Here is an 11,475-nt window from a genome sequence, read left to right as displayed (position 1 = left end):
AGAAAAAAAAAGCGACACATCACTCCAGGGAGAGATCGAACCTCCAATCTTTCGGGTAACAGCCAAACGCGCTAGTCAATTTTGCCACGGAGACAGTACTGCTCCACTCTCACCACCTTCAGAACATTTCTCCAAAGCTATCAGCACAAAATAAAAGCGACACACCACTCCGGGGAGCACTCGAGCCTCCAACCTTTCGGTTAACAGCCAATTGCGCCATGGAGGCAGTCGTGCTGCACTCTCAACACCGTCAGAACATTTCTCCAAAGCTATCATGGCAAAGAAGAAAAGCGACACACCGCTCCCGGGAGAGCTCGAACCTCCAACCTTTCGGTTAACAGCCGATCCCGCTAGCCAATTGCGCCACGGAGAAAGTCGTGAGGCACTCTTACTACCGTCAGATTATTTCTCCAAGGCAATCAGCGCAAAGAAAAAAAAGGCGACATCCGCTACTGGGAGGGCTCGAACCTCCATCGTTTTGGTTAACGGCCGAACGCGCTAGCCGATTGCGCCACGGAGACAGCCGTGCTCCACTCTCACCTCCGTCAGAACATTTCACCAAAGCTATCAGTGCAAAGAAACAAAATGCGACACACTGCTCCCGCGAGGGCTCGAACCTCCAAAATTTCGGTTAACAGCCGAACGCGCTTCTCAATGGAGACAGTAGTGCAGCACTCTCACCACCGTCAGAACATTTCTCCATAGCTATCAGCGCAAAAAAAAGCGACACACCGCTCCAGGGAGAGATCGAACCTCCAATCTTTCGGGTAACAGCCGAGCGCGCTAGTCAATTTTGCCACGGAGACAGTACTGCTCCACTCTCACCACCTTCAAAAAAGTTCTCCAAAGCTATCAGCTCAAAGAAAAAAAAGCGACACACCACCACGGGGTGGGCTCCAACCTCCAACCTTTCGGTTAACAGCCGACCGCGCTAGTCAGTTTCTCCACGGCGAAAGTCGTGCTTCACTCTCACCACCGTCAGAACATTTCTCCATAGCTATCAGCGCAAAAAAAAGCGACACACCGCTCCAGGGAGAGATCGAGCCTTCAATCTTTCGGGTAACAGCCGAACGCGCTAGTCAATTTTGCCACGGAGACAGTACTGCTCCACTCTCACCACCTTCAGAAAATTTCTCTAAAGCTATAAGCTCAAAGAAAAAAAAAGCGACAAACCGCTCCCGGGAGGGCTTGAACCTCTAGCCTTTCGGTTAACAGCCGAACGCGCTAGCTGATTGCGCCACGCAGACAGTAGTGCAGCACTCTCACCTCCGTCAGAACATTTCTCCAAAGCTATCGGCGCGAAGAAAAAAAAGTGACACACCACTCCCTGGAGGGCTCGAACCTCCATCCTTTCGGTTAAGAGCCGATCGCGCTAGCCAATTGCGCCACGGAAAAAGTCGTGAGGCACTCTCACCACCCTCAGATTATTTCTACAAGGCTATCAGCGCAAAGAAAAAAAACAGGTAACACACCGTTCCCGGCAGGGCTCGAACCTCCATCCTTTTGGTTAACGGCCGAACACGCTAGCCAATTGCGCCACGGAGACAGCTGTGCTCCACTCTCACCTTCATCAGAACAATTCTCAAAAGCTATCAGCGCAAAGAAGAAAAAAGCGACAAACCGCTCCCGGGGAGCTGGAACCTCCAGCCTTTCGGTTAACAGCCGAACGCGCTAGCCAAATGCGCCATGGAGACAGTAGTGCAGCACACTCACCTCCATCAGAACATTTCTCCAAAGCTATCGGCGCGAAGAAAAAAAAGGGACACACCGCTCCCGGGAGGGCTCGAACCTCGAACCTTTCGGTTAACAGCCGAACGCGCTCGTGAGTTGCGCCATGGAGACAGTAGTGCAACACTCTCACCACCGTCAGAACATTTCTCCAAAGCTATGAGCGCAAAAAAAGCCACACACCACCCCCGGGTGGGCTCAAACCTCCAAACTTGCGGTTAACAGCCGAACGCGCTAGCCCATTGCGCCACGGAGACAGTCGTGCTCCACTCTCATCACCGTCAGAACATTCCTCCATAGCTATCAGCGCACAGAAAAAAAGCGACACACCGCCCCCGGGTGGGCTCAAACCTCCAATCTTTCGGTTAACAGCCAAACACGCTAGTCAGTTGCGCCACAGAGACAGTAGTGCAGCACTCTGACCACCGTCAGAACATTTCTCCAAAGCTATCAGCGCAAAAAAAGCGACACACCACCCCCGGGTGGGCTCAAACTTCCAAACTTGCGGTTAACAGCCGAACGCACTAGCCCGTTGCGCCACGGAGACAGTCGTGCTCCACTCTCACCACCGTCAGAACATTTCTCCAAACCTATCAGCGCAAAGAAGAAAAAAGCGACACCCCGCTCCCGGGAGGGCTCCAACCTCCAACCTTTCGGGTAACAGCCGAACGCGCTAGTCAATTTTGCCACGAAGACAGTACTGCTCCACTCTCACCACCTTCAGAACATTTCTCCAAAGCTATCAGCACAAAGAAAAAAAATGCGACACACCGCCCCCGGGTGGGCTCGAACCTCCAACCTTTCGGTTAACAGCCGATCGCGCTAGCTAATTGCGCCGCGAAGGCAGTCGTGCTGCACTCTCACCACCATCAAAACATCTCTTCAAAGCTGTCAGGGCAAAGAAAAAAAGTGACACACCGCTGCCGGGAAGACTCGAACGAACGCGCTAGTCAATTTTTCCACGGAGACAGTACCGCTCCACTCTCACCACGTACAGATCATTTCTCCAAAGCTATCAGCACAAAGAAAAAAAAAGCGACACACCGCCCCCGGGTAGGCTCGAACCTCCAACCTTTCGGTTAACAGCCGATCGCACTAGCTAATTGCGCCACGGAGATAGCCATGCTCCACTCTCAACTCCGTCAGAACAATTCTCAAAAGCTATCAGCGCAAAGAAAAAAAGCGACACACCACTACAGGGAGGGCTCGAACCTTCAACCTTTCGGTTAACAGCCGATCACGCTAGCCAATTGCGCCACGAAGAAAGTCGTGAGGCACTCTTACCACCGTCAGATTAATTCTCCAAGGCAATCAGCGTAAAGAAAAAAAAAAAGGCGACACACCACTACCGGGAGGGCTCGAACCTCCATCCTTTTGGTTAACGGCCGAACGCGCTAGCTAATTTCGCCACGGAGATAGCCATGCTCCACTCTCAACTCCGTCAGAACAATTCTCAAAAGCTATCAGCGCAAAGAAAAAAAGCGACACACCACTACAGGGAGGGCTCGAACCTTCAACCTTTCGGTTAACAGCCGATCACGCTAGCCAATTGCGCCACGGAGAAAGTCGTGAGGCACTCTCACCACCGTCAGATTATTTCTCCAAGGCTATCAGCGCAAAGAAAAAAAGCGACACACCACTCCCGGAAGGGCTCGAACCTCCAACCCTTCGGTTAACAGCCGATCGCGCTAGCCAATTGAGCACACGGAGAAAGCCGTGAGGCACTCTAACCACTGTCAGGTTATTTCTCCAAGGCTATCAGTGCAAAGAAAAAAAAGGCGACATACCGCTCCCGGGAGGGTTAAAACCCCCATCCTTTTGGTTAACGGCCGAACGCTCTAGCCGACTGCGCCACGGAGACAGTAGTGCAGCACTCTCACCACCGTCAGAACATTTCTCGAAAGCTATCAGCGCAAAAAAAAGCGACACACCGTTCCCGGGTGGGCTCAAACCTCCAAACTTGCGGTTAACAGCCGAACGCGCTAGCCCATTGCGCCACGGCGAAAGTCGTGCTTCACTCTCACCACCGTCAGAACATTTCTCCATAGCTATCAGCGCAAAAAAAAGCGACACACCGCTCCAGGGAGAGATCGAGCCTCCAATCTTTCGGGTAACAGCCGAACGCGCTAGTCAATTTTGCCACGAAGACAGTACTGCTCCACTCTCACCACCTTCAGAAAATTTCTCCAAAGCTATAAGCTCAAAGAAAAAAAAAGCGACAAACCGCTCCCGGGAGGGCTTGAACCTCTAGCCTTTCGGTTAACAGCCGAACGCGCTAGCTGATTGCGCCACGCAGACAGTAGTGCAGCACTCTCACCTCCGTCAGAACATTTCTCCAAAGCTATCGGCGCGAAGAAAAAAAAGTGACACACCACTCCCTGGAGGGCTCGAACCTCCATCCTTTCGGTTAAGAGCCGATCGCGCTAGCCAATTGCGCCACGGAAAAAGTCGTGAGGCACTCTCACCACCCTCAGATTATTTCTACAAGGCTATCAGCGCAAAGAAAAAAAAACAGGTGACACACCGTTCCCGGCAGGGCTCGAACCTCCATCCTTTTGGTTAACGGCCGAACACGCTAGGCAATTGCGCCACGGAGACAGCTGTGCTCCACTCTCACCTTCATCAGAACAATTCTCAAAAGCTATCAGCGCAAAGAAGAAAAAAGCGACAAACCACTCCCGGGGAGCTGGAACCTCCAGCCTTTCGGTTAACAGCCGAACGCGCTAGCCAAATGCGCCATGGAGACAGTCGTGCTCCACTCTCATCACCGTCAGAACATTCCTCCATAGCTATCAGCGCACAGAAAAAAAGCGACACACCGCCCCCGGGTGGGCTCAAACCTCCAATCTTTCGGTTAACAGCCAAACGCGCTAGTCAGTTGCGCCACAGAGACAGTAGTGCAGCACTCTGACCACCGTCAGAACATTTCTCCAAAGCTATCAGCGCAAAAAAAGCGACACACCACCCCCGGGTGGGCTCAAACTTCCAAACTTGCGGTTAACAGCCGAACGCACTAGCCCGTTGCGCCACGGAGACAGTACTGCTCCACTCTCACCACCTTCAGAACATTTCTCCAAAGCTATCAGCACAAAGAAAAAAAATGCGACACACCGCCCCCGGGTGGGCTCGAACCTCCAACCTTTCGGTTAACAGCCGATCGCGCTAGCTAATTGCGCCGCGAAGGCAGTCGTGCTGCACTCTCACCACCATCAAAACATCTCTTCAAAGCTGTCAGGGCAAAGAAAAAAAGTGACACACCGCTGCCGGGAAGACTCGAACGAACGCGCTAGTCAATTTTTCCACGGAGACAGTACCGCTCCACTCTCACCACGTACAGATCATTTCTCCAAAGCTATCAGCACAAAGAAAAAAAAAGCGACATACCGCCCCCGGGTAGGCTCGAACCTCCAACCTTTCGGTTAACAGCCGATCGCACTAGCTAATTGCGCCACGGAGATAGCCATGCTCCACTCTCAACTCCGTCAGAACAATTCTCAAAAGCTATCAGCGCAAAGAAAAAAAGCGACACACCACTACAGGGAGGGCTCGAACCTTCAACTTTTCGGTTAACAGCCGATCACGCTAGCCAATTGCGCCACGAAGAAAGTCGTGAGGCACTCTTACCACCGTCAGAATAATTCTCCAAGGCAATCAACGCAAAGAAAAAAAAGGCGACACACCACTACCGGGAGGGCTCGAACCTCCATCCTTTTGGTTAACGGCCGAACGCGCTAGCTAATTTCGCCAGGGAGACAACCGTGTTCCACTATCACCTCCGTCAGAACAATTCTCAAAAGGTATCAGCGCAAAGAAAAAAAGCGACACACCACTCCAGGGAGGGCTCGTACCTCCAACCTCTCGGTTAACAGCCGATCACGCTAGCCAATTGCGCCACGGAGAAAGTCGTGAGGCACTCTCACCACCGTCAGATTATTTCTCCAAGGCTATCAGCGCAAAGAAAAAAACCGACACACCACTCCCGGAAGGGCTCGAACCTCCAACCCTTCGGTTAACAGCCGATCGCGCTAGCCAATTGAGCACACGGAGAAAGTCGTGAGGCACTCTAACCACCGTCAAGTTATTTCTCCAAGGCTATTAGCGCAAAGAAAAAAAAGGCGACATACCGCTCCCGGGAGAGTTAAAACCCCCATACTTTTGGTTAACGGCCGAACGCGCTAGCCGACTGCGCCACGGATACAGCCGTGCTCCACTCTCACCTCTGTCAGAACATTTCAACAAAGCTATCAGTGCAGAGAAACAAAATGCGACACACCGCTCCCGCGAGGGCTCGAACCTCCAAAATTTCGGTTAACAGCCGAACGTGCTTGTCAGTTGCGCCACGGAGACAGTAGTGCAGCACTATCACCACCGTCAGAACATTTCTTCAAAGCTATCAGCGCAAAAAAAAAGCGACATACCGTTCCCGGGTGGGCTCAAACCTCCAAACTTGCGGTTAACAGGCGAACGCGCTAGCCCAATGCGCCACGGCGAAAGTCGTGCTCCACTCTCACCACCGTCAGAACATTTGTGCATAGCTATCAGCGCAAAGAAAAAAAAGCGACACACCGCTCCAGGGAGAGATCGAACCTCCAATCTTTCGGGTAACAGCCGAACGCGCTAGTCAATTTTGCCACGGAGACAGTACTGCTCCACTCTCACCACCTTCAAAAAAGTTCTCCAAAGCTATCAGCTCAAAGAAAAAAAAGCGACACACCACCACGGGGTGGGCTCCAACCTCCAACCTTTCGGTTAACAGCCGACCGCGCTAGTCAGTTTCTCCACGGAGACAGTAGTGCGGCACTCTCACCACCGTCAGAACATTTCTCCAAAGCTATCAGCGCAAAAAAAGCGACACCCCGCCCCCGGGTGGGCTCAAACCTCCAAACTTGCGCTTAACAGCTGAATGCGCTAGCCAATTGCGCTACGGAGACAGTAGTGCAGCACTCTCAACACTGTCAGAACATTTCTCCAAACCTATCAGCGCAAAAAAGAAAAAAGCAATACACCGCTCCCGGGAGGGCTCGAACCTCCAACCTTTCGATTAACAGCCGAAAGCGCTAGTCAGTTGCGCCACAGAGACAGTAGTGCAGCACTCTCAACACCGTCAGAACATTTCTCCAAACCTATCAGGGCAAAAAAGAAAAAAAAAACGACACACTGCTCCCGGGAGGGCTTGAACATCCAACCTTTCGGGTAACAGCCGAACGCGCTAGTCAGTTGCGCCACGGAGACAGTAGTGCAGCACTCTGACCACCGTCAGAACATTTTTCCAAAGCTATCAGCGCAAAAAAAAGCGAAACAACGCCCCCAGGTGGGCTCAAACCTCCAAACTTGCGGTTAACAGCCAAATGCTCTAGCCAATTGCGCCACGGAGACAGTCGTCCTCCAATCTCACCACCATCAGAATATTTCCCCAATGCTATCAGCGAAAAGAAAAAAAAGCGACACACCGCTCCCGGGACGGCTCGAACCTCCAACCTTTCGGTTAACGGCCAAACGCGCTAGGATTGCACCACGGCGAAAATCGTGATTCACTCTCGCCACCGTCAGAACATTTCTCCATAGCTATCAGCGCAAAGAAAAAAAGCGACACACCGCTCCAGGGAGAGATCGAACCTCCAATCTTTCAGGTAACAGCCGAACGCGCTAGCTGATTGCGCCACGCAGACAGTAGTGCAGCACTCTCACCTCCGTCAGAACATTTCTCCAAAGCTATCGGCGCGAAGAAAAAAAAAGTGACACACCACTCCCGGGAGGGCTCGAACCTCCATTCTTTCGGTTAACAGCTGATCGCGCTAGCCAATTGCGCCACGGAGAAAGTTGTGAGGCACTCTCACCACCCTCAGATTATTTCTCAGGGGCTATCTGCGCAAAGAAGAAAAAAGCGACAAACCGCTCCCGGGAGAGCTCGAACCTCCAGCCTTTCGGTTAACAGCCGAACGCGCTAGCCAATTGCGCCACGGAGACAGTAGTGTAGCACACTGACCTCCATCAGAACATTTCTCCAAAGCTATCGCCGCGAAGAAAAAAAAGAAACACACCGCTCCCGGCAGGGCTCGAACTTCCAACTTTTCGGAACACAGCTGATCGCGTTAGCCAATTGCGCCACGGAGAAAGTCGTGAGGCACTCTCACCACCATCCGAACATTTCTTTAAAGCTATCAGCGCAAAGAAAAAAAAGCGACACACCACTCCCGGGAGGTCTCGAACCTCAAACCTTTCGGTTAACAGCCGAACGCGCTGGTGAGTTGCGCCATGGAGACAGTAGTGAGACACTCTCACCACCGTCAGAACAATTCTCCAAAGCTATGAGCGCAAAAAAAGCCACACACCACCCCCGGGTGGGCTCAAACCTCCAAACATGCGGTTAACAGCCGAACGCGCTAGCCCATTGCGCCACGGAGACAGTCGTGCTCCACTCTCATCACCGTCAGAACATTCCTCCATAGCTATCAGCGCACAGAAAAAAAGCGACACACCGCCCCCGGGAGGGCTCGAATATCCGACCTTTCGGGTATCAGCCGAACATGCTAGTCAGTTGCGCCACGGAGACAGTAGTGCAGCACTCTCACCACCGTCAAAACATTTTTCCAAAGCTATCAGCGCAAAAAAAAGCGAAACACCGCCCCCGGGTGGGCTCAAACCTCCAAACTTGCGGTTAACAGCCAAATGCTCTAGCCAATTGCGCCACGGAGACAGTCGTGCTCCAATCTCACCACCATCAGAACATTTCCCCAATGCTATCAGCGAAAAGAAAAAAAAGCGACACACCGCTCCCGGGACGGCTCGAACCTCCAACCTTTCGGTTTACGGCCGAACGCGCTAGGATTGCGCCACGGAGACAGTCGTTCTTCACTCTCACCACCGTCAGAACATTTCTCTAAAGCTATCAGCGCAAAGAAAAAAGATGCGACACACCGCTCCCGGGACGGCTCGAACCTCCAACATTTCGGTTAACGGCCGAACGCACTAGGATTGCGCCACGGAGACAGTCGTGCTTCATTCTCACCACCGTCAGAACATTTCTCCAAAGCTATCAGCGCAAATAAAAAAATGCGACACACCGCTCCCGGGAGGGCTCGAGCCTCCAACCTTTCAGTTAACAGCCGAACGCACTAGCCAATTCCGCCACGGAGACAGCCGTTCTCCACTCACACCACCGTCAGAACATTTCTCCAAAGCTATCAGCGCAAAGTAATAAAAGCGACGCACCTCTTCCGGGAGGGCTCGAAACTCCAACCTTTCGGTTAACATCCGATCACGCTAGCCAAATTCGCCACGGAGAAAGCCGTTCTCCACTCACACCACCGTCAGAACATTTCTCCAAAGCTATCAGCTCAAAGAAATAAAAGCGACACACTGCTCCCGCGAGGGCTCGAACCTCCAAAATTTCGTTTAACAGCCGAACTCGCTTGTCAGTTGCACCACGGAGACAGTAGTGCAGCACTCTCACCACCGTCAGAACATTTTGCTAAAGCTATCAGCGCAAAAAAAGCGACACACTGTTCCCGGGTAGGCTCAAACCTCCAAACTTGCGGCTAACAGCCGAACGCGCTAGCCCATTGCGCCACGGCGAAAATCGTGATTCACTCTCACCACCGTCAGAACATTTATCCATAGCTATCAGCGCAAAGAAAAAAAGCGACACACCGCTCCAGGGAGAGATCGAACCTCCAATCTTTCAGGTAACAGCCGAACGCGCTAGCTGATTGCGCCACGCAGACAGTTGTGCAGCAATCTCACCTCCGTCAGAACATTTCTCCAAAGCTATCGGCGCAAAGAAGAAAAAAGCGACAAACCGCTCCCGAGAGAGCTCGAACCTCCAGCCTTTCGGTTAACAGCCGAACGCGCTAGCCAATTGCGCCACGGAGACAGTACTGTAGCACACTCACCACCATCCGAACATTTCTTTAAAGCTATCAGCGCAAAGAGAAAAAAGCGACACACCACTCCCGGGAGGGCTCGAACCTCAAAGCTTTCGGTTAACAGCCGAACGCGCTGGTGAGTTGCGCCATGGAGACAGTAGTGCAACACTCTCACCACCGTCAGAACATTTCTCCAAAGCTATGAGCGCAAAAAAGCCACACACCACCCCCGGGTGGGCTCAAACCTCCAAACATGCGGTTAACAGCCGAACGCGCTAGCCCATTGCGCCACGGAGACAGTCGTGCTCCACTCTCACCACCGTCAGAACATTTCTCCAAACCTATCAGCGCAAAGAAGAAAAAAGCGACACCCCGCTCCCGGGAGGGCTCCAACCTCCAACCTTTCGGGTAACAGCCGAACGCGCTAGTCAATTTTGCCACGAAGACAGTACTGCTCCACTCTCACCACCTTCAGAACATTTCTCCAAATCTATCAGCACAAAGAAAAAAAAGCGACACACCGCCCCCGGGTGGGCTCGAACCTCCAACCTTTCGGTTAACAGCCGATCGCACTAGCTAATTGCGCCACGAAGGCAGTCGTGCTGCACTCTCACCACCGTCAGAACATTTCTCCAAAGCTATCGGCGCGAAGAAAAAAAAAGTGACACACCGCTCCCGGGAGGGCTCGAACCTCCAACCTTTCGGTTAACAGCCGATCGCGCTAGCCAATTGCGCCACGGAGAAAGTCGTGAGGCACTCTTACTACCGTCAGATTATTTCTTCAAGGCAATCAGCGCAAAAAAAAGGTGACACACCGCTACCGGGAGGGCTCGAACCTCCATCCTTTTGGTTAACGGCCGAATGCGCCAGCCGAATGCGCTAGCCGATTTCGCCACGGAGATAGCCGTGCTCCACTCTCAACTCTGTCAGAACAATTCTCAAAAGCTATCAGCGCAAAGAAAAAAAGCGACACACCACTCCAGGGAGGGCCCGAACCTTCAACCTTTCGGTTAACAGCCGATCACGCTAGCCAATTGCGCCACGAAGAAAGTCGTGAGTCACTCTTACCACCGTCAGATTATTTCTCCAAGGCAATCAGCGCAAAGAAAAAAAAGGCGACACACCGCTACCTGGAGGGCTCGAACCTCCATCCTTTTGGTTAACGGCCGAACGCGCTAGCTAATTTCGCCACGGAGACAGCCGTGCTCCACTCTCACCTCCGTCAGAACAATTCTCAAAAGGTATCAGCGCAAAGAAAAAAAGCGACACACCATTCCAGGGAGGGCTCGTACCTCCAACCTTTCGGTTAACAACCGATCACGCTAGCCAATTGCGCCACGGAGAAAGTCGTGAGGCACTCTCACCACCTTCATATTATTTCTCCAAGGCTATCAGCGCAAAGAAAAAAAGCGACACACCATTCCCGGTAGGGCTCGAACCTCCAACCTTTCGGTTAACAGCCGATCGCGCTAGCCAATTGCGCCACGGAAAAAGTCGTGAGGCACTCTCACCACCGTCAGATTATTTCTCCAAGGCTATCAGCGCAAAGAAAATAAGCGACACACCGCTCCCGGGAGGGCTCGTACCTCCAACCTTTCGGTTAACAGCCGAACGTGCTTGTCAGTTGCGCCACGGAGACAGTAGTGCAGCACTCTCAGCACCGTCAGAACATTTCTCCAAAGCTATCAGCGCAAAAAAAGCGACATACCGTTCCCGGGTGGGCTCAAACCTCCAAACTTGCGGTTAACAGCCGAACGCGCTAGCCCATTGCGCCACGGCGAAAGTCGTGCTCCACTCTCACCACCGTCAGAACATTTCTGCATAGCTATCAGCGCAAAGAAAAAAAGCGACACACCGCTCCAGGGAGAGATCGAACCTCCAA

General features: G+C 52.5%; 1 non-coding gene across 1 annotated transcript; it reads right to left on the bottom strand.

Annotated features, from left to right (window-relative positions):
- Window positions 1-7,621: 7,621 nt before the first annotated feature.
- TRNAN-GUU (transfer RNA asparagine (anticodon GUU)) lies at window positions 7,622-7,695 on the bottom strand. Its single transcript has one exon. It is a non-coding gene; the product is annotated as a tRNA-Asn (tRNA).
- Between the last annotated feature and the right edge of the window lie 3,780 nt (window positions 7,696-11,475).

The sequence above is a fragment of the Rhipicephalus microplus genome, chromosome 8 (genome assembly GCF_043290135.1).
Source record: "Rhipicephalus microplus isolate Deutch F79 chromosome 8, USDA_Rmic, whole genome shotgun sequence".
NCBI classification, from domain to species: domain Eukaryota; kingdom Metazoa; phylum Arthropoda; class Arachnida; order Ixodida; family Ixodidae; genus Rhipicephalus; species Rhipicephalus microplus.
The sequence above is the reverse complement of the archived record's forward strand: the minus strand, read 5'-3'. Positions and strand labels throughout refer to the sequence as shown.